This window comes from Salvelinus alpinus, chromosome 6 (genome assembly GCF_045679555.1).
Source record: "Salvelinus alpinus chromosome 6, SLU_Salpinus.1, whole genome shotgun sequence".
Lineage (NCBI taxonomy): Eukaryota > Metazoa > Chordata > Actinopteri > Salmoniformes > Salmonidae > Salvelinus > Salvelinus alpinus.
In genome coordinates, this window is record NC_092091.1 from 34,369,019 (window position 1) to 34,392,803 (window position 23,785).

The following is a 23,785-nucleotide window of genomic DNA, read 5'->3' on the forward strand; positions in this document are numbered from 1 at the left end:
TGGAAGATGTTCAAGATGACGGTCAATCACCCTCGGTCTGGGGCTCCATGCAAGATCTCACCTCGTGGGGCATCAATGATCATAAGGAAGGTGAGGGATCAGCCCAGAACTACACGGCAGGACCTGGTCAATGACATGAAGAGAGCTGGGACCACAGTCTCAAAGAAAACCATTAGTAACACACTACGCCGTCATGGATTGAAATCCTGCAGCGCACGCAAGGTCCCCCTGCTCAAGCCAGCGCATGTCCAGGCCCGTCTGAAGTTTGCCAATGACCATCTGGATGATCCAGAGGAGGAATGGGAGAAGGTCATGTGGTCTGATGAGACAAAAATAGAGCTTTTTGGTCTAAACTCCACTCGCCGTGTTTGGAGGAAGAAGAAGGTTGAGTACAACCCCAAGAACACCCTCCCAACCGTGAAGCATGGAGGTGGAAACATAATTCTTTGGGGATGCTTTTCTGCAAAGGGGACAGGACGACTGCACCGTATTGAGGGGAGGATGGATGGGGCCATGTATCGCGAGATCTTGGCCAAAAACCTCCTTCCCTCAGTAAGAGCATTGAAGATGGGTCGTGGCTGGATCTTCCAGCATGACAACGACCCGAAACACACAGCCAGGGAAACTAAGGAGTGGCTCCGTAAGAAGCATCTCAAGGTCCTGGAGTGGCCTAGCCAGTCTCCAGACCTGAACCCAATAGAAAATCTTTGGAGGGAGCTGAACGTCCGTATTGCCCAGCGACAGCCCCGAAACCTGAAGGATCTGGAGAAGGTATGTATGGAGGAGTGGGCCAAAATCCCTGCTGCAGTGTGTGCAAACCTGGTCAATAACTACAGGAAACGTATGATCTTTGTAATTGCAAACAAAGGTTTCTGTACCAAATATTAAGTTCTGCTTTTCTGATGTATCAAATACTTATGTCACGCAATAAAATGCAAATTAATTACTTAAAAATTATACAATGTGATTTTCTGGATTTTTGTTTTAGATTCCGTCTCTCACAGTTGAAGTGTACCTATGATAAAAATTACAGACCTCTACATGCTTTGTAAGTAGGAAAACCTTCAAAATCGGCAGTGTATCAAATACTTGTTCTCCCCACTGTATATGGTTGAATTCAAAGACGTTTAAGCTGCCAATCAATCATTTTTTCAGCCAGTGGACAGTCAGTGAAAAATGAGCTCTTGCAACAGCTGCATAGTGCAGATTCGTGCCTATGGAATAAAAGTTGGAGGAAGTTCCTCACATCTAAACTCATCCGTTGTATTGTGCTCCATACTGTCAAAAGCAAGTTTAAGAAGAACATGAGTGTGGCTTTTAGTGCTCAATCTAATTTGTGCTGATAAAAAAGTGTTTCAATAGGCCAAACGCACACATGCTCAAACTCGCCCACTTTGATAGACTTCAACAGGGGCAAATTATTGAAATATCAAAGTGTCACCAACAAAAACGTAAACAATACGCCTATAACAAATGCAGCACATGGCATACATTTTGCACATGCAAATAGCACTTTTCGGTAGGGCTCAAAGCATGACATTCCATGAGAGCAGCATTTATTTTTCATCATGAAGCAATGAGCCCAACCAGTCCTCCATGACAAAATCATAAACAACAGAGTAGGCTAATAAGTCCTTCGTTTTTGGGATATGCTCATGTAAAACAATTTGTCTGATCGATATTTCCAAATTATATTCTTGAAGATCAATGGGTATTCAATTAAATGGAATGACTGAAAATCTGACAGATTTAGTAGTAGAAAGCAAATGGGTTAGAAGAAGCCAACCCATAGAGTAAAATGCAACATCCATTTATGGCCAGCTATGCATTGATTTATCCTGCAATAGATATTATTCAATTGGTAATATAAATGTGTCCTCTGATGCCTCTTAAGAGAAGAGTAATCTAAAAAATAAATCCGATTACGTTACTGAGTTTGGTTAATCCAAAAGTTACATTACTGATTACAATTAGTAACTGTAACAGATTACATTTAGAAAGTAACCTACCCAACCCTGACAAAACCCCATGTTCCTGCCAAGACATGCCTGCCTGCTGCCTGTTTGTCCAACGTCTCTTCCTGTATCTCTCTCTCTCTCTTTAAGCCTCTTCGATTCTCTCTATCTTCTCCTGTCTCCATCTTCTCTTTTTTTAAATCTCCACTGTGAATATTTGATGTGATAAAATTGATTCAGCTGTGTTTCACGTGTGATTCATTAATTAATTTGTGTGCTTGTTAGCAGCAGGCCTTAAAGAAATCAAATAAAATGTATTTATATAGCCCTTCTTACATCAGCTGATATATCAAAGTGCTGTACAGAAAAGAAGATGTGGATTCTTTAAGGAAGACACACCCTTGAAGCATCACACGGTCATTTGAACACAGTGGCATCTCACATGTCTCATCTGATCTATGAACATATCTCAAAGTAGGAGCAGATGAACAGGCCATTGAGAAATCCGCATCAGTTATTGAGGTCTTGTGTGTGTGTGTGTGTGTGTGTGTGTGTGTGTGTGTGTGTGTGTGTGTGTGTGTGTGTGTGTGTGTGTGTGTGTGTGTGTGTGTGTGTGTGTGTGTGTGTGTGTGTGTGTGTGTGTGTGTGTGTGTGTGTGCATGTCTGTGCAAATCTGTGTACGGGCTTGTGGGATTACATATGTGTGTAGGTATCATTGTATGAGAAGATGTGTGTGTGTGTGTGTGTTTGCCAGTGTTTGTGTGTGCTTTATTATGCTCTCTCCAATCTGCATTGCTTCTATTATAGGCCTCTAAATAGCGAGAAGATGGTCAGACTGTAGTCTACAGTGGCTTGCGAAAGTATTCACCCCCTTGGCATTTTTCCTATTTTGTTGCCTTACAACCTGAAATTAAAATAGATTGTTGGGGGGTTTGTATCATTTGATTTGCACAGCATGCCTACCACTTTGAAGATCCAAAATATTGTTTTATTGTGAAACAAACAAGAAATAGGACAAGAACTGAACTTGAGCGTGCATAACTATTCACCCCCCCAAAGTCAATATTTTGTAGAGCCACCTTTTGCAGCAATTACAGCCGCAAGTCTCATGAGGGATGGCTCTATAAGCTTTGCACATCTAGTCACTGAGATTTTTGCCCATTCTTCAAGGCAAAACTTCTCCAGCTCCTTCAAGTTGGATAGGTTCCTGATGGTATACAGCAATCTGTAAGTCATACCACAGATTCTTAATTGTATTGAGGTCTGGGCTTTGACTAGGCCATTCCAAGACATTTAAATGTTTCCCCTTAAACCACTCGAGTGTCGCTTTAGCAGTATGCTTAGGGTCATTTTCCTGCTGGAAGGTGAACCTCTGTCCCATTCTCAAATCTCTGGAAGACCGAAACAGGTTTCCCTCAAGAATATCCCTGTATTTAGCGTCATCCATTTCCTTAAATTCTGACCAGTTTCCCAGTCCCTGCTGATGAAAAACATCCCCACAGCATGATGCTACCACCACCATGCTTCACTGTAGGGATGGTGTTCTCAGGGTGATGGGAGGTGTTGGGTTTGCGCCAGACATTGTGTTTTTCTTAATGGCCAAAAAGCTAAATGTGAGTCTCATCTGACCAGAGTACCTTCTTCCATATGTTTGGGCAGTCTCCCACATGCTTTTTGGCGAACACCAGATGTGTTTTCTTATTTTCTTCTTTAAGCAATGGCTTTTTTTCTGGCCACTCTTCCATAAAGCCCAGCTCTGTGGAGTGTACAGCTTAAAGTAGTCCTATGGACAGATACGCCCATCTCCGCTGTGGAGCTTTGCAGCTCCTTCAGGGTTATCTTTGGTCTCTTTGTTGCCTCTCTGATTAATGCCCTCCTTGCCTGGTCCATGAGTTTTGGTGAGCGGCCCTCTCTTGGTGGGTTTGTTGTGGTGCCATATTCTTTCAATTATTTAATAACGGATTTAAATGGTGCTCTGTGGGATGTTCAATATTTCAGATATTGTTTTATAACCCAACCATTTTATTTTAACCTTTATTTAACTAGGCAGGTCAGTTAAGACCAAATTCTTATTTTCAATGACGGTCTACCCCGGCAAAACCCGGACAAAGCTGGGCCAATTGTGCGCCGCACTATGAGACTCCCAATCATGGCCGGATATGATGCAGCCTGGATTTTAGTACCCCGATCTGTACTTATCCACAACTTTGTCCCTGACCTGTTTGGAGAGCTCCTTGGTCTTCATGGTGCCGCTTGCTTGGTGGTGCCCCTTGCTTAGTTGTGTTGCAGACTCTGGGGCCTTTCAGAACAGGTGTATATATACTGAGATCATGTGACACTTAAATAATGTCCACCTGTGTGCAATCTAACTAATTATGTGACTTCAGAAGGTCATTGGTTGCAACAGATGTTATTTCGGGGCTTTATATGAAATGGGGTGAATACAGTTGAAGTCGGAAGTTAAAACTTCTTCTGGCTGCAGGGGCAGTATTGAGTAGCTTGGATGAAAGGTGCACAGAGGTGCCCATAGTAAACTGCCTGCTCCCCAGTCCCAGTTGCTAATATATGCATATTGGATAGAAAACACTGAAGTTTCTAAAACTGTTTGAATGATGTCTGTGAGTATAACAGAACTCATATGGCAGGCAAAATCCTGAGAAAAAATCCAAACAGGAAGTGGGAATTCTGAGGCTGGTCGATTTTCAACCAATATCCTATTGAATTCACAGTGAGATATGGATGAGTTTGCACTTCCTATGGCTTCCACTAGATGTCAACAGTCTGTAGAACCTTGTCTGATGCCTCTACTGTGAAGGGGGGCCGAATGAGAGGGGAATTCCTGACGTTGGATTTGTTAACCAAACACGCTAACAAAACTAGCTATTTGGACATAAATGATGGACATTATCGAACAAAACTAACATTTCTTGTGGAAGTGGGAATCCTGGGAGTGCATTCCGACGAAGATCAGCAAAGGTAAGTGAAGATTTATAATGCTTTTAATGAGTTTTGTTGACTGCACAATTTGGCGGGCAACTGTATGGCTTGCTTTTGTGCCTGAACGCTGTTTTCAGATTATTGAATATTGTGTTTTGCCATAAAGCTTTTTGAAATCTGACACAGCGGTTGCATTAAGAACAAGTGTATCATTAATTCTACGTTAAACATGTATCTTTTATCAAAGTTTATGATGAGTATTTCTGTTATTTGACGTGGCTCTGCAATTTCTCCGAATATTTTGGAGGCATTTCTGAACATGGCGCCAATGTAAACTGAGGTTTTTGGATAAAAATATGAACTTAATCGAACAAGACATATATGTATTGTGTAACATGAAGTCCTATGAGTGTCATCTGATGAAGATCATCAAAGGTTAGTGATTAATTTTATTTCTATTTCTGCTTTTTGTGACTTCTGTCTTTGGCCGGGAAAATGACTGTTTGTCTGTGATTTTGCGGTCACCTAACATAATCGTATGTGGTGCTTTCGCTGAAAAGCCTATTTGAAAATCGGACACTTTGGTGGGATTAACAACAAGATTACCTTTAAAATGGTATAAAATACATGTATGTTTGAGGAATTTAAATTATGAGATTTCTGTTGTTTGAATTTGGCGCCCTGCACTTTCACTGGCTGTTGTCATATAGATCCCGTTAACGGAATTGCAGCCATAAGAAGTTTTAACATACACTTACGGAGTCATTAAAACTCGTTTCTCAACCACTCCACAAATGTCTTGTTAACAAACTATAGTTTTGGCAAGTCAGTTAGGACATCTACTGTGTGCATGACACAAGTAATTTTTTCAACAATTGTTTACAGACAGATTATTTAACTTATAATTCACTGTATCACAATTCCAGTGCATCAGACGTTTACATACACTAAATCGACTGTGCATTTAAACAGCTTGGAAAATTCCAGAAAATGATGTCATGGCTTTAGAAGCTTGTAATAGGCTAATTGACAATATTTGAGTCAATTGGAGGTGTACCTGTGGATGTATTACAAGGCATACCTTCACACCCAGTGCCTATTTGCTTGACATCATGGGAAAATCAAAAGAAATCAGCCAAGACCCCAGAAAAAACATTGTAGCCCTCCACAAGTCTGGCTCATCCTTGAGAGGAATTTCCAAACCCCTGAAGGTACCACGTTCATCTGTACAAACAATAGTACGCAAGTATAAACACCATGGGACCACACAGCTGTCATACCGCTCAGGAAGGAGACGTGTTCGGTCTCCTAGAGATGAAAGCAAGACTACGGTTTGCAACTGCACATGGGGACAAAAATCATACTTTTTGGAGAAATGTCCTCTGGTCTGATGAAACAAAAACAGAACTGTTTGGCCATATTGACCATCATTATGTTTGGAGGAAAGAGGGGGAGGCTTGCAAGCCAAAGAACACCATCCCAACCGTGCAGCACGGGAGTGGCAGCATCGTGTTGTGGGGGGTGCTTTGCTGCAGGAGGGACTGGTGCACTACACAAAATAGATGGCATCATGAAGAGAGACAATTATGTGGATATTTTGAAGCAACATCTCAAGACATCAGTCAGGAAGGACAACAAAGTCAAGGTATTGGAGTGGCCATCAAAGCCCTGACCTCAACCCTATAGAAAATTTGTGGGCAGAACATAAAAAGCATGTGCGAGCAATGAGGCCTACAAACCTGACTCAGTTACACCAGCTCTGTCAGGAGGAATGGGCCAAAATTCACCCAACTTATTGTGGGAAGCTTGTGGAAGGCTACCCTAAACGTTTGACCCAAGGTAAACAATTTAAACGGCAATGCTACCAAATACTAATTGAGTGTATGTAAACCTCTGACCCACTGGGAATGTGATGAAATAAATAAAAGCTGAAATAAATCACTCTACTATTATTCTGACATTTCACATTCTTAAAATAAAGTGGTGATCCTAACTGACCTAAGACAGGGAATTTTTACTAGGATTACATGTCAAGAATTGAGAAAAACTGAGTTTAAATGTATTCGGTTGTGCTGACAACCAAACACAAATCAATATCACTAAATATCATTACATTTGAGATGAACCAGAGGTTGAATTGAATGTTGATTTTGCAAATGCTATACTGAACAAAAACATAAATTAAAAACATGAACATGCAACAATATAAAAGATTTTACTTAGTTGCAGTTCATATAAGGAAATCAGCCAATTTAATTAAATTCAGTAGGCCCTGATCTATGGATTTCACATGGCTGTGCAGGGTTGCAGCCATAGGTGGGCCTGGGAGGTTATAGGCTCAACCACTTGGGAACCAGGCCCACCCACTAGGGAGCCAGGCCCAGCCAATCAGAAGGAGTTGTTCCGCACAAAAGGGCTTTATTACAGACAGAAATACTCCTCAGCACCCCCCCTCAAACGATCCCCCAGGTGAAGAAGCTGGATGTCGAGGTCCTGGGCTGGCGTGGTTACACCACATGCATGCACCACTTTTCCGTTTTTTTTCAGACCACTTCACCAATTTGGACTATTTTGTGTATGTCCATTACATGAAATCCCCCCCCAAAATACATTTAAATTACAGGTTTTAATGCAACATAATAGGAAAAACGCCCAGGGGGATGAATACTTTTGCAAGGCACTGTATATAATGTTGACGGGGTACAGCTGGGCCACCAAGCTCTCTCACTATACACCACAGGACATGAATGCAGCATTCAGCTCTTAAGTCTGGCCGTGGCAATGGACTCACTCTTTATACAGTCTCTGGAGATAAATTACCCCATTGCCTCCACAAAGGAACAAGAGATTGAAGCCTTTAGGGAGCTGGGCCTGCACCAATTTTAACGAGAAGTTATATGAACACATATTCATACGCACTCACACACACAAACACATTAACGTGGTACGTCCTAAAGAGGGGGCATGGTTCATAGAGTCCATTCCCTTGCAGGTCACATACTGTACATACAGAGGCTTTAGCACTTAGTGCTAAAAATCCTCCCATGTTTTGACTCTGGGGCTCTCTTTGCTAACAGCTAATGTGAGAGACTCATAGACTATGACAGCACTGACTCCATCCAATTGTAGTGATAAACCAAAGCTGACATAAGTTCACTCAATGGAGCCTTAACCAGAGACATCAATACATCTCCATCATATAGATCTATCTCTACAATATCTTCAGATATGACTCATGCATTAACCAAGTTCACTCATCATTTTCATAGTCTCTCCACAGGCAAAGATACATCATTTAATTTCTTTGAAACAAGATTCGCCGACCATTGTCTTTTTGACAACTGCCAGATGAGTGAATGTCTATTATTTTGGTATATTTACCAAACATTGATTTATGTCACATCAAGTCAGGATTAGTGCAAGCTAGATATGCAATAGTATAAAGTATTTGGTATGCAGTATTTAGTATAATTATCTGAAAGGGATCAAATTGACTATATAAACCATTTAAATAAATTGAAATACCCTTAAATCCACAATGACAACAATATCCCCTATTCAAGAGCAGCACAAATGTATAACGTTATGTCATTGTGCTTTACTGGGTTCATTCAATTTATCAATGCCAAGTTATTATATTTTGATTTAGGAGCAACATTTACAGTGTTGTTTGTGGATTGAGGGTGCTTGGCTTTCATGACATTCTTTCCCTGCGTTCAAAGCCATGGGAATCAAGGCAGGTTTTGAAAAGCTTGAGGGTGAAGTGTATAATTATGAAATCAGAGGGAAAATTGTTTGTGCATGACTGGAAGCTGCTGGTTCTGCCTGACTGACTGGCTAGCACTTGGCAGACTTGCTCACACCACATCAGTGTTAGAGATCTGATCCCCAGCTCTGCTTTGCTCTGCTCTGCAGGCAAGTCAATACACCCTCAGGGATATAGACTTGGTGCCAGGGAGGGAGTGAAAAAGAGAAGGGAGATCAGTGTGCGTGCATGTAAAGGTGCATACCAATGTTGTGTATGTCCGCCTGTGTGCAAGGAGACAGATGGTGTGTGAGTAGAACCATCTCTAGACACCTCGTTATGTCAGTGACTGACATAACAAGATACAGACTTTTGAAATGGCACGTTGTGTATTCTGCTATCTCTCAACGGTAAGTTTCTTTTTATGAACGTTTTAGCCGGTGGCCAACTATCGCCACCGGGGCCCTAAGTGCAGCACGTAGTCTGGCTATAGGCAGAGGTGGCACTGTTTGTGTGTGTGTGTAAAGAGAGGACATCATGCTATTTTCAAGGTTTGGCTACTTCTGGCATTCAGTTATAGGTCTAACCAATCTGTCCCTACATTGCGTGACAGTGTTCATGCAATTTTAGGAAAATGCAAACCATTACGTAACAAAAAACTAAGCTCTTTCCAGGCTTACTAACAATAGGTCTTATAAAAGATGGATATCTCAACTCACCGCGATTCAGAACAGCAGACAAAGTTAAACTCAGCGTCTCCCATTATCTTGCTGAATCAGCGGATATGTCCATAGAACTGCCAAAACGTTCATCGGTGTGAATGAGTTATGAATTGGACGAGACCCACAAAAACTCCACAACATCCGATGAGTAATAGTAGGAAAATTATTCGACAAGTCTGGCTGCGCTGCGCCTTAGCATTCGTTCCTATCGCCTCGATCCACTGAGGAAGTTCGGTAGAAAAAAGCTTTTCATAGAGGTACGATTATCCGGGAATACTTGAACCTTCCTGGAAGCAGAGCTTTTGACCTTTCCGGGGATAATTACTAAATTAAAGTATACACGGAGAGAGCGGGCGCAATTCCGCTTGGTGGGTAATGCGTGCGCGCCTTGGGTTAGAAACACCAGTGGGCGACTGGCAGCAAGGCAACTACGGAGGAATGCAGTTGGGTATTGCTTCACCGGATGTTTAAGTATCTCTGGCCAGTGGTTAAATATTATTTTATAAAGTCCACGCCAGCACCGGGCTCTGCTTGACCCGCCTACTCCGCAGCGCCGTCTGAGAGAGTGGGAGAGCCAAATTTCAATAGGTGAAACAGCAGACACGTTTTTTTTTTAGCTCTCCTCTCTCCCTTTTACCACCTTTCTCACCGAGTCACATGTTTAAAACACAAGTAGCCCTCTGTAATAGCTACGAAAGGAGGATATACTTAAGACCGTCACCGTTGATGTGGCGCGAATGGTAACACGCGCTTTGGAGACAGCGGCTCCCTTATCACAGTGAAATTGCCTACAGCTATGGATTTCTAGGTTTATTGTCTGAGGATATTTAAGTCTTTATTTTCTCATGACGTTTTAAATCTATTGTTCATTTTACTGATGTGATCTTTCAGGAGGGGCAGATAAATAGGCTACATTTGAGGAAAAAGCGAATGTATCTCACCAAAATAAATACCTGTAGGCTAAAGCACACTGTCTGTGAGACAGCCATTAGTTTAGTTTTCATACCTGTCTTAGTGTCATACTTAGCTCTGTCTGTCTGAGCAGGGGATGGGAGCTAAGGACGGTTCAGTGCCTGCTTCTCTTCTCCCTTGTCTTCAGCCCCCATATGTCTGTGCATTAGCCATGCATCACAACACTGCAAAGGCAGCTAACAGCACCAACTGAGAGTCCAGACAATGAATGAATGCTGGCATTTAACAGTGAATATGAAGGAGTACATCAACACACATGCATCAGCATTTCAGTTAGCAGTGATCATATGCAACTGCATAAGCTTAGAGACCTGAGTTTAAGAACCTAAACTCATCTGCATCCTATCCCTTGGTCCATATATATTATTTCCTTTTTGTGCAATAGTGTGCCAACTACAATCAACATTAACCTTGTTGGAATAATTAACATACCAATGCTCAGTTGGTAGAGCACGGGTTCGATTCCCAGGGCCACCCAAATGTAATATGTATGCAAGCATGACTAAGTCGCTTTGGATAAAAGCGTCTGCTAAATGGCTTACATTATTATAATAAGGTCTCCATCTCCACCCAATATGGTCAGCTTTGTGGTGTCTTCAATGGAAGAAAGAAAGAAAGTGTGTTTGTAGTGTATTGGAACAAGTAGACGTTTCCGCAGTTATATGGTATGGGAGCTGTCCATGGTGCTGAATTTCCTCTAAATAATGAGTAACTCCAATGACTACAGTGACTTGTAGACTCCATCTTTGATTTCCATCAACCTCAATGAATAACTCTTCAACTTGCCATAATTTCCATAAGGCTCTATTAGTGTTGTTTCCCCAGTGTGGGAGCTGTTCCTCAGTGCTATAACATGTGAGGTGTCCACGGTGAGGAAAAACATATTTAAAAACCTTAACGAATAACCGTTGGATCATTTCCATAGGGTTTTCTGTAGTAGACTTCATCAAGGGTATAGTTGCTTATCAATAATACTCTGACATAAAGCACTCTTTACTCTGATTATTTGTTACGTGGAGTGGAACAGGGGATCCCAAGAGCAGACTCAGACGAGGGGACTGGGATGAAGTAACCAAGGTATTTATTGAAACACAGGGAGCAGACGGAGTGCAGGCCAGGGGAAGCTTGAGTGGGTTGCAGGAAACCATGTGAGGAGGTTGAGGCTGGAGCGAGAGGGGTTGGGACAGGGTAAGCAGGTCCGGAGAGGAATCCAAGGGAGTAGTAGAGTGGGGAATCCAGGACAGAGTAGCAGGATGACAAGACGTGGAACTGGAGACAGGGACCAGAGTCAGAGCGGGCGGAACTGTAGCGGAGAGGAAAATAGCGTCAGGCAAGGAAAACAGGCATAACAGGATAACAGGATCTAATAGTAATAAAACGGCTAGAAGCGTAGACTGACGGAGCAGAAATTACAATCTGGCAGTGTGGAAGTGGCAGGACTGAGTATTTGTAGAGGTCTTGATTATGGAACAAGTTGCAGTCGGTGGGGATCTGCTCTGACTCCCGGACACCTGTCTCCGCCCACACAATCACACACACACAGATAAAGAGGGAGATGGAGAGAGCACTGGGGGAGTGGCGGCAGGTCAAGGAGACACAGGATGAGCAGTAGAGGGCGTTGCAGGAGCAGATGTGACATAATTGGCACTCATCTGTTTGCTCCATTAGCTGTTACTCTCTTTCTGGGGCCCCCAAAAAACACAATACAAAAAACACAATACAAATCAATGAAACACACATGCTGTAGGCATACACAGAAGTAACCACAGATGATGATAATTGTAATGTTTACACTATTAATATGGTATACTATTGTAGTCGGGATATGATTTCCAGTGTTCTATTTGGGATACACACAAATAAGTGCACTCATTTGTTTACGGGTTGATGGTCACTAGACTTAATATTGAATGTTATGGACTGTTCTCATATCTGTTATAGTGACTGACTCCAGACTGGATTTCGATTTTATTAGGATGCCCAAGGACTGAGGACACTTTATGTTATTTTATTCTGTGACACTGTGTGATACTGTAGCAGATGATTTTGCGACTTCATACATGCCTCTCAGCTGGTGTTTACAGAATATAAGAGCCTGCTTAGAGAAGGCAAATTATACTTTTCTATGCTTCTATGCTGGAGGTTGTCTCCCTGTTGCAACTTGTAATTAAAAATCAAAATTATTTTGACTGATTTGATCAACATCTGTTCTCCTTTTGTTCACCTGGAAATTAACTCATCAATCAGGACCGGCCCTAGCCAGAACCCCCTGTATATAACCTCGTTATCGTTATGTTATTATACTTTATATTTACTTTTTTATTTTATTTTGACTTTAGTTTATTTAGTAAATATTATCTTAGTTCTATTTCTTAAACTGCATTGTTGGTTAAGGCCTTGTAAGTAAACATTTCATGTTAAGGTCTACACCTGTTGTATTCGGGGCGCATGTAAAATTTGATTTCCATTTCCACAATATAGATCCACGCCTACACACCACTCAGAAAAATGCCTTGGCCCATGGGTGTTGTTTAGTTATTACATGGTTTGTATAGGGTTACTAACAGATCCGTGCCAGACCTTTCAAGGATGTAGCCCCCCATTTCCCAGCTTAAAATAATATATACATATCTCGAAATTCATAACATATCAAATGCCTCTGTAGTGAAAATGTTAACATTTTAGAGCATAGGCCTATTTATTTCTGCAACAACACATTCATCACAAATTGTAAGCAAGCTATGGCTCTATTTAATCAGATACGCTATAGCCGACCTCCGCATAGTGATTGTTTTGACGGTGTCTGAGTTGGAACTGCATTAGAGCTCTCAAATCCCCAAATGGCTTCCAGCATTATACCTAAAGCGGAAATTGCCATTGGCTGCACAGAGTTGCATTAAAGTGAATTCCGCCACTTTTCAACTTCATATTCATCATATACAGCACCAAAACAGTGCCTACATATGTGAGAACAGCGCATTTCTATGATCCATGGTTAAAAAGATAAGAAAGGTCCTAAAAAATGCTTCTCTGTGACATCACAGGGTAGGATTAAAAGTAAAAACGGTGATTTTCAAAACCTGCCACGGGGTTCTAGCCAAGGGGGTGTATTTTCTTGCTCCCCACATCATCGCGAATCTCATAGTGTTTGAAAATCACTGTTTTTAAAATGTTTTAACTTTTGATGATGTCATCGGGTAGAACTTTTTAACTTCATATTTTTTTCCTACAAAACGTAGAAATGTGCCCTTTTCACATGTTGACACTGTTATTGTGCTGGAGATAATGACAATGGTGTTGAAAAGTGGTGGATTTGCCCTTTAACAGAAATCCCATGAAGCCTGTTTACAAGTTCAAACGCTGGAATGTGAGATGTAATCTACACCTCCATTAGGATGATAGAAATCCTCATTATTTCATTTAATGATTTTTCTATTTGAGCCTAATTATTTCTATATAGCCTACACTTTCTTGTTCTGTACTTCTAAAGTGAGTGGGGCGGGTGTGGCTTCAAGACAATGATCGCAAGAGCAGCTGCTCACCGATTTGATTGCTCCAGCGCAGTTCCACCTCCGACACCGCCAAAACATCTGCGATGCCATCGCCGGTTGATCTGATTGAATCTAAGCCGTTATTACAGCGCCTCTTAAAGACATGATTTACATCGGGAAAAGAGGGTGGGCTATCAGCTGATCTTTGAGTTCGATATTTTTTCTCCAATGATTGTGATTTATCTTCAATGCTCTTAAATTATAACTTCATAATTTAATATTCATAATCTTCTAACTCATGATATATGGCTAGCGGGTTAGTGGCTTGTGTGGATATTTTAGTATATGGTGGTTAGCTGGAGTCTAGACTACCTGAGTTGCTGCTGCAGTGACACGCATGTACAACTCCCGACTGAAGAAGGGATGGAGTTGAGTCGGAGGGTCATTGATGCAGCCACTCCTCTCTATGTCTTTCTGTCTCTCTTTGCTGTCTGTATCAGCCAACCAGACTGAATATTGATGATGTAAATCAAGTGTTTATCAAGTGTTTATCAAATGTTATGCTGCTGTGGCAGTACTGTTGATATTTAAACTAGGTAGCTAGCTACACACACTCGACCGCATCTCAAGCCATGTATGTTTGGATACCGGGGGTAACGTGAGCATTCTCCGTAGAGGGCAGACCAACATGTGCAACCAACGGACGGGGTGGTGGTGGAGGGTGGTGAAATTGACATCGGGACGACTTGCAGGCAGTGGGTTCAGTACAACAATGACAAAAACTGTATACAAAAAATATACCACCGCCCAAAATGACACTTGGTAAGTGGGAGGGCAAATGAGCTTGTGCTCAGCACAGGTAGACCCCTATCTGTGCATGTACCTGGTAACTAATGATAGAATAGTCAAGTGCAATGTTGTTGCAGACTGTATTACTTGCCATATGCTAGATCTGGATACAATATACTCCAATGTACTGGAGAGAAAATAAGTTCCCAGAATGCATTCGAAGAAAACTGAAAAAGTCTACCCTTGCACAGTGCTGTTACTGTAGAGATGAAAATCACATAATCATGCTTTTTCCTAGTAAAAATTACTTTGCACCATAACAAAAATATAAAGTGCTCTCTATTTTAAATGTGACTCTCATCCTCTCTCATCTCTGACCCACTAAATATTGTAATTCCATTAATTTTAGCATCAAGCTGAAATGGGCACCATTAGCATATTAATGAGTGGTGTTCCTGAAATGGATCTCCTCTGAGGGACCATGGTGGCGGTGGCAAGACAGCCCAGTGTGTTTCCTACTCTACAGTCTGGGTCTGGCACAGGCTGGGGGTGGGTGACTAATTCACACCTTAACCACAGTCTCAATCACAGAACAGAATAGTCGGGACAGAAGAGAGTCGGGAGAGAGTCATCTTAGCCAAGTGTCGTGCAGCTGCAGGAACAGCTCTTCCTGTTCTGTCTTAATGTTTGCTGTAGAAAACGTTAAGGACTGGGAAAAAGATACAACATTGTTAAATTTTTGGCAATTTTTTGACTGCAGCAAACTATGATGTACCCTATGATTTTCAATATTTTTCTCTCTCATCCTTCCCATTGCCACAGCTGTCAGTCTCTTCAGCCTCTTTCTGAGTACTAAAGGCCCTGAAGATCGTCTCTCCCAGAGTCTCGAAACTCTCTCTGAAGTCTAATGCCACCTGAATCCCCATGTAATTTGACCTCGGCCTCCTTCAATATCCTTCCACGAACAGTTGAGGACTGTTGATTCAGATAACTCCATTCCATGGGACCTGGTGGAAGATGAATCCAGGGGTGCTTCGACTAAGAGCTCCTTCTTTTGAGCTCCATTTCTCTGGTTATTACTTTGCAGAATACTATCAGGCCGGCGGTTATCTCTGCTACATTTAAAACAGGCTATATGAGGAACACACCAAGCCTCATAGAGATTCATTCTATCGCCTACCATGTTGTTTTCTTTTCTATCTAGTAGTGGGGTATAGATAATGTATTCAAATGTAAGCAGTCACCTCCGTTACCCCTTTATCGATTATGGCGTGAGCTTATCCATTGATTCACACCTTTGGGAAAAGGAAAAAGTTCTCAACTATTTTGAAAATGCACACCTCTGAACTATTGCAATACTGGGTATCTGCAATATCTAACTCCTTTACATTTGTATTATGAATTCATCTGAACAGCAATGTTGTTTGTCATTGGGCACATTTTTTGGGGTAGGAATACTGAAGGCTGTTTATAACTTTCACTCGCGGATACTGAATGTGGCGTTCTTAAAGGGGTCGTGTTACATTACATCCCTCCTTTTCTTTTAGAAAATAAACATGCTTTTTTTCAAACATTCTCTATGCATGTATTAATACACTTTCATTCCACAATGCTTAACATGTGTTACGGTATTTGTTTTCTTCTGTTACTTTAAACAAACATAAATATACATTTTCTTTTTAAACTGTATTCAAATAAAATGTTATTTCTCAGCAGTTCAATTAATTGTTTTTTATTTTTAACATCAGCTATCAGCCTGTGAGGAGCTCTTCCATTTTGTCTTTGATGATATCTTCTTGCTGCTAGTGGGATGTCTTCAGGACGAGCAGGAGGTGGGTGATGAACTTGAGGGTCAATTTGAGATTCCTTCTCATCATCCTCTTAATCATCCTCTTCATCTGCAGGTGACTTCTGGGCAGTGTTTCAGAAGCTTAAAGTGTGAGCTAAAGCTGAGAACTTCACTCGGGTTTTGAGGAAGTGACATGTAGCTTATCGCCTCAAGCTTCTTGGGGTCTGCTGAGATGCCATCTTGAGATAAGTTTTAGCCATAGATCTCCAAAGATGTTTTTTGATACTCACACGTGTCTTTGTCGATTGTCAGGTTGATCTCATGAAGCCTTTGGAAGATGGCTTCCAGTTGTGAGCTTCGGCTGAGGTCCCAAACACAAGAATGCAATCACTGAAGTTTTTCACTGCTGGGATTCCAAGGAGCACCTGCTGAATGATGTGTTGGAAAACATCAGCAGATAATGAGATTCTGAAAATGAATGCTTGTACCTTCTTAGTCCCATGCATGTTAAAAAAGTTGTGATATACCTCGACTCTGGAGCAAGTTCCAACTGGTGGCATCCAGCCCAGTCATATTCAAGGGACTATCTTTCTAGGGGTTCTGATGCTTCTAGATTTTATTTATTCATTTTGATAACATATCTACATTATTTCACTTTTGAATGCGTATAGTAATGCTTACTAGTTGTTGTCCAATGAATTCTGTAACCACTCCCTCTTCAAACCAGGGTTGATTGGAAAAGGCTGTTCAAAAGAGGACATTGTATTATCCTATCTTTGTACTCGTCAGAGTTTTTACACGTCAACGTTTTTCATCTTTGTTTCCATTGAACATGCCATTCAAATAAAGACCTTTTCATTAATTATATGAAGAGTGCCTTGGTCCTACTTTCTTTTTGATGACCAATTTCCCCTTTTACCAAAGAGCACCTTCTGTCTACCAAAACCTACTATTGTGTACCTTAGCAGCATCTCCCTTCCTACTTTTTTTCTACAAGTTAATCACAGAACTTCAGTAGTGCTTAGAGGAAGCAGCTCCACAGTAATTGTTTTGTGTTTGAGACATTTTACAACTCACACCATGGATTTTACCAGAGAGGCAACAAGTTGTTCCTATTAACATGAAGAGGGTCAAAGGATTATTACCGCTACCTCATTGCTAGATGAGATGACAGCCACAGAGAATGCTGGAACGGACTTGAACAAGACTTGATCAATATTCCAAAACCCATTTGAGAGTATCTTGTGTCCCCCCGCGACCAGTTTTGTAACATTGTTCCCTATGAAACACTGCCAGATACAGTTGAAGTCGGAGGTTTACATACACCTTAGCCAAATACATTTGAACTCAGTTGTTCACAATTCCATCACATTTCCAGAAGTTTACATACACTCAATTAGTATTTGGTAGCATTGCCTTTAAATTGTTTACCTTGGGTCAAACATTTCGCATAGCCTTCCACAAGTTTCCCACAATAAGTTGGGTGAATTTTGGCCCATTCCTCCTGACAGAGCTGGTGTAACTGAGTCAGGTTTGTAGGCCTCCTTGCTCGCACACACTTTTTCAGTTCTGCCCACAAATTTTCTATAGGATTGAGTTCAGGGCTTTGATGGCCACTCCAATACCTTGACTTTGTTGTCCTTAAGCCATTTTGCCACAACTTTGGAAGTATGCTTGGGGTCATTGTCCATATGGAAGACCCATTTGCGACCAAGCTTTAACTTCCTGACTGATGTCTTGAGATGTTGCTTCAATATATCCACATAATTCTCCTTTCCTCATGATGCCACCTATTTTGTGAAGTGCACCAGTCCCTCCTGCAGCAATGCACTCCCACAACATGATGCTGCCACCCCCGTGCTTCACGGTTGGGATGGTGTTCTTTGGCTTGCAAGCCTCCCCCTTTTTCCTCCAAACATAATGATGGTCATTATGGCCAAACAGTTATATTTTTCTTTCCTCAGACCAGAGGACATTTCTCCAAAAAGTATGTGCAGTTGCAAACTGTAGTCTGGCTTTTTTATGGCAGTTTTGAAGCAGTGGCTTCTTCCTTGCTGAGCGGCCTTTCAAGTTATGTCGATATAGGACTCGTTTTACTGTGGATATTGATACTTTTGTACCATTTTCCTCCAGCATCTTCACAAGGTCCTTTGTTGTTGTTCTGGGATTTTCGCACCAAAGTACGTTCATCTCTAGGAGACAGAATGTGTCTCCTTCCTGAGCGGTATGACGGCTGCGTGGTCCCATGGTGTTTATACTTGAGTACTATTGTTTGTACAGATGAACGTGGTACCTTCAGGCGTTTGGAAATTTCACCCAAGGATGAACCAGACTTGTGGAGGTCTACAATTGTTTTCTGAGGTCTTTGCTGATTTATTTTTCTATGATGTCAAGCAAAGAGGCACTGAGTTTGAAAGTAGGCCTTGAAATACATCCACATGTACACCTCCAATTGACTCAAATGATGTCAATTAGCCCATCAGAAGCTTCTAAAGCCATGACATCATTTTCTGGAATGTTCCAAGCTGTTTAAAGGCAGTCAACTGAGTGTATGTAAACTTCTGACCCACTGGAATTGTTATGCATTGATTTAATAGTGAAATAATCTGTCTGTAAACAATTGTTGGAAAAATTACTTGTGTCATGCACAAAGTAGATGTCCTAACCGACTTGCCAAAAAATGAGTTTTAATGACTCCATCCTAAGTGTATGTAAACTTCCGAATTCAACTGTAGATGCACTCTCGTAATAGAGAGTGAGAAAGTTGTAAAAAAAACTACAACGGCACCGAAGCAAACACGTCTCCAGTGACTTGATAAGCTGATTGTGGTCTTCCTGCTCAATGTGCCATCTAGCTACTACAGGCTAACTTCATTGACAAACAAAGAGTTGGAACTTAGCTAGCGAGCAAGTGACTTTGGGCACTGACAAACCATGTGCATCTTGTGCTTTTTTAACTTCTTATGGTAGTTTGACAGCTTGCAGATGATGAAGTTGTAGACATGTTATTGTTCTCAGAAATCAGTCCTGAGTGCGCAGCCAGACTTTCCCGACTTGATAGAAAGTCTGCAGTGCACTGATTAGTTCTTCATTCACATTGTTTTACTTGAGAAATACTGCAGGAAACACCTTAGCTAGATGTAAAATTGTGCAACTAAGACCTCGGCAAAAACGTCTAAATTAATGACAGATTTCTTGATTATCTTAGATCAATTCAGACTCTTCTAAGGAAGTGAATATTTTGAGAAAGTGGCTATGTTGTTGCTACGGTGACTCAGGAGGGACAAAGAACAGTAACTACCACACCCCCAAGACAACTCTCATTTGGCTTCAGTCATGGCCGCTAGCATTTCTTAATGAGCAATCTTCCAAACGAGGCCAAAATCAGGAAGTACCCTTGAATACCTTTAAGTACACCATTATGGATTTGAGGTGTCATGGGATATTTTCATTATTTTGGTGGTGTTGCTATTCTTATATTTAATGTTAAAATACTTTTTAGCCTCAAATAAACACAACCTTTCTTCAATTCTTCATTGTGAAATTGCAGTTGTGTTCCCCAATGTCCCAATCAAAATTGTCATTACATTAACTATTAGACCATAAACATCAAACTAGTTCCCTATTACGACATCTATCAAACCAGATCACGACCACAACAGGGAAGAGAAATAGACCTTGTATCCAGAAACAGTTTCTCGCTGGCTTAATAACTGTCTGTTTGATTTGAAACAACAACAGTGGTGAAAGTGATTTCTTTTTAATTATACATATTTTTATTTTATTTAACCTTTATTTAATTAGGCAAGTTAGTTAAGAACAACTTCTTATTTACAATAACGGTGATCAAGGTCTTTGCTTGAGGGAATCTTCATGGTAGAGGAGACTCCGTGCTTAGCAGTATGTCTGCTAATTCAGGGGGATTGTAGGATTGATAAGCCACTGCAGAGCGGATGAGAAAGGTAAGCTGCTTTGTCTACCCCTCAGTATGCACAGATCACATTCAGAATCTCACAGAGATAATGTCCTTTCCTTTTCATGGCATTGTCCTCCCTTTTCATTTAGCATTTCATAAGCACACCTCTGTGAGGCTTATCAAAGCTTATTGAAGTTTTTGTGTGTTGAGAATTTACTTATTTTGAGAAACTCAAACAAATAAGAACAATTCAAAGTACTTTGGTTATCTTTTCAGGTGCATTTGGAAGGTTTGACAGTGTATTTGCTCTCTCATATGTTCCTTGTTAATGTGTTTTGTGGAGAGGATTTGTGCCAAAAGCCTAGAAGATGAATGGATGTATCTTCTAGATTCTATCAGGCTCTACCCTTCTGTCAACACTGTGTGGCACGCTGCTAAAGGACAGACCCAGGTGGGAATGGAACATTGTATGTTTTGTACCTTTTTCTGCTCGGGAGGTGTGCCATCATTGATACTAGCAGAGCAGATAGGCAGGAGATTTGTAAACAGTGATGTAGTGCTGTGAGCGAGAGAGGCCCAGCTCTTCCATTACAAATCCATCATCAGTGATATACAGGAGATAAAGTAGAAGGCAGCAACAAGCTATTACAGCACTAGGAGGCTGAGGCTGACCGACCACACTGATGAAAGTGAAGACTGCCTACGGACCACTCATATAGTACAGTTAGAGCTTGTGTCTTAGTGGGGTTGCACATAAAATCCATTTTTGGAACTGTGGGCGTTTGCACAACCTAACAAACATATGTTGTTGTAGTCCATTACAAAAAGGCAGACTAATGTTATTGTGAAGTGCAACAAAGGAAAACGCTTCACACTTCAATTAGCTAGTTTTGACATTCTTCAGGACCGTGTTTGTATCTCAAGGATATGTTCCATACAAACAGAAAGCACTTGTGACTGATCAGGGTTAAATTCTGGGTTGTCTGCACACGTAAAGACTGTGTTAGCTCAAGGCTAGCTGGGAGGTAAAAGGTAAGCTGAGAGCTAATCTTCAGGTCTCAGCAAGGTTACATCACATGAGTATAGAGTGATTTCGGAAAGTATTCAGACCCCTTGACTTTTTCAAAATGTTGTTACGTTATAGCCTTAGTCTTAAATGGATTAAATAATTTTTTCCCTCATCAATCTACACACAATACCCTATAATGACAAAGCAAAAACATATTATTTTTTTTTACAGACGTGATGCTTGGCATTCAGGCCATAGAGTTCAATCTTGGTTTCATCAGACCAGAGAATCTTGTTTCTCATGGTCTGAGAGTCCTTTAGGTACCTTTTGGCAAACTACAAGCGGGCTGTCACGTGGCTTTTACTGAGGACTGGCTTCCGTCTGGCCACTCTACCATCAAGTTCTGATTGGTGAAGTGCTGCGGAGATGGTTGTCCTTTTGGAAGATTATCCCATCTCCACAGAGGAACTCTAGAGCCCTATCAGAACAACCATCAGGTTCTTAGTCACCTCCCTGACCAAGGCCCTTCTCCCCCGATTGCTCAGTTTGGCCGGGCGGCCAGCTCTAGGAAGAGTCTTGGTGGTTCCATTTATGAATGATATAGGCCACTGTGTTCTCGGGGATCTTCAACTATGCAGAACTTTTTTGGTACCCTTTCCCAGATCTGTTTCTTGACACAATCCTATCTCGGAGCTCTACGGACAATCCCTTCGACCTCATGGTTTGGTTTTTGCTCTGACATGTATTGTCAACTGTGGAACCATATAGACAGGTGTGTTCCTTTCCAAATCATATCCAATCAATTGAATTTACCACAGGTGGACTCCAATCAAGTTGTAGAAACATTTCACGGATGATCAATGGAAACACGATGCACCTGAGGTCAATTTCGAGTCTCATAGCAAAGGGTCTGAATACTCATGTACATAAGATATTTCTGTTTTGATTTTCTGTAAATTTGCTACAATTTCTACAAACCTTTTTTTGCTTGTCATTTTGGGGTATTTTGTGCAGATTGATGAGGAAAAATAATAATGTAATCAATTTTAGAATAAGGCTGTAAGGCAACAACATGTGAAAAAGTAAATTGTCTCAATACTTTCTGAATGCACTGTATTACACCGATTCACCTTCCCTACATATTGGTTTGAAGAAGCAGACAAAAAGGGGACAAGCTTTGAGTCATGCATGGACCATGTCTTGGACATATCATTCACCAACAAGCTCTGGTTTGAAGAAGTAAGAGAAGGGGACATGTGAAGGCATGAGAAGTGACCTGGCCCACGTTATCCCTGTCACTTTGTTTCTTTCATGGCCACGCCTGTGACAGTTCCATGTGCCGCAAGCTGACAGGGATTATTCAGGCAAGCTAGAAAGAATGCTCTGTGACAGGTTTGGGAGGAGCATACTGGAGATAAAACAGCATGACTCAGCAAAATATATTGCCCCCTTAAAATGTTATTTACTGCCAGTTTCAGACACATCTTTAGCTCAGTAATCTGTGACAGTAGGCTTCAGTGATTGGCCATGTAGAAGACATAACAAATGTACGTAGCTTCTCTGCACCGTCAATCCATTTATTAGACCTACCACTACTTAAGCTGTCTCAGCAATGGTGGGTTTGGTGTTGGGTCTTTCCCATTGAGTGCAATGCCTACTTCTACCTTCCCTATTAACTATTGCAATGGAAAGTTGTAGTTTAAAGATTCGGCATTGAATTTGAAATAATTAAAAGCAAGATGGTTCTGATAACCCAGCCACATGCCTTTTAACAGTTTATGTGAAAAGCTGGACCTTTGAAGCCCTTAGTAGTTAGGCTGAAAAGGGAGAATGGAAATGGGCACCATTGTCCTATGCACTAATGTACACTTATGTCTGATTACTGGGATTGTTTTTTCCCCCTGTTCACTACTGTGTTTTCAATCTGTGAATAACAGACATGCCCCATTCAGAGTTTTGATTAAAAAACAGTTATCTTAAGTGAATACAGTGTGAATAGGACACAAATAATGAAACTCTAATTGCAATCACACTCCTTGGTATTTTCATCCTCTATTGTCTCTGGAGTTAAATCAACAACTTGCAATTTGGCTGTGAAAGCTTATTCAAAGGAAGGCATGCTTATTTTGTCAATGCTTATTTTGTGAATATGACATAACTTGTATAACTGGTAGCCTGAAATGCTAATCTTTGAATAACATTATGTCTACCTCTCCCAGTTTTATCAGCAAATCGTCAGAACTTGGAGCTTGTATGAGTTGGACACCGGTTTTCTTAAAGCTTTAGAGAGTAGGCGAAAGCACTGCACCAGAGGTACTCTCGACCCCCGGCATTGTTGTTTTCTCCCTGATAGAGGCTAGGCGACGTCTTCAGGAGCCCTTTAGAATCTCTGATTGACAGCCATACTAAATTACAGAGAAGTTCCAGGATAGGCTGGTTCTCCTGGGGTTCCACAGGCTC

The 23,785-nt window shown here is 41.3% G+C and overlaps 1 protein-coding gene across 1 annotated transcript in view; it reads right to left on the reverse strand.

The window, feature by feature from the left end:
* LOC139578609 (BMP/retinoic acid-inducible neural-specific protein 3-like) overlaps nt 1-10,054 on the reverse strand; it is a 71,994-nt gene extending 61,940 nt beyond the window's left edge. The window contains exon 1 of the mRNA XM_071406452.1: nt 9,357-10,054. The gene's annotated coding sequence lies outside the window, so the exon portion shown is untranslated. The remainder of the gene's footprint in view (nt 1-9,356) is intronic.
* Nucleotides 10,055-23,785: the final 13,731 nt, after the last annotated feature.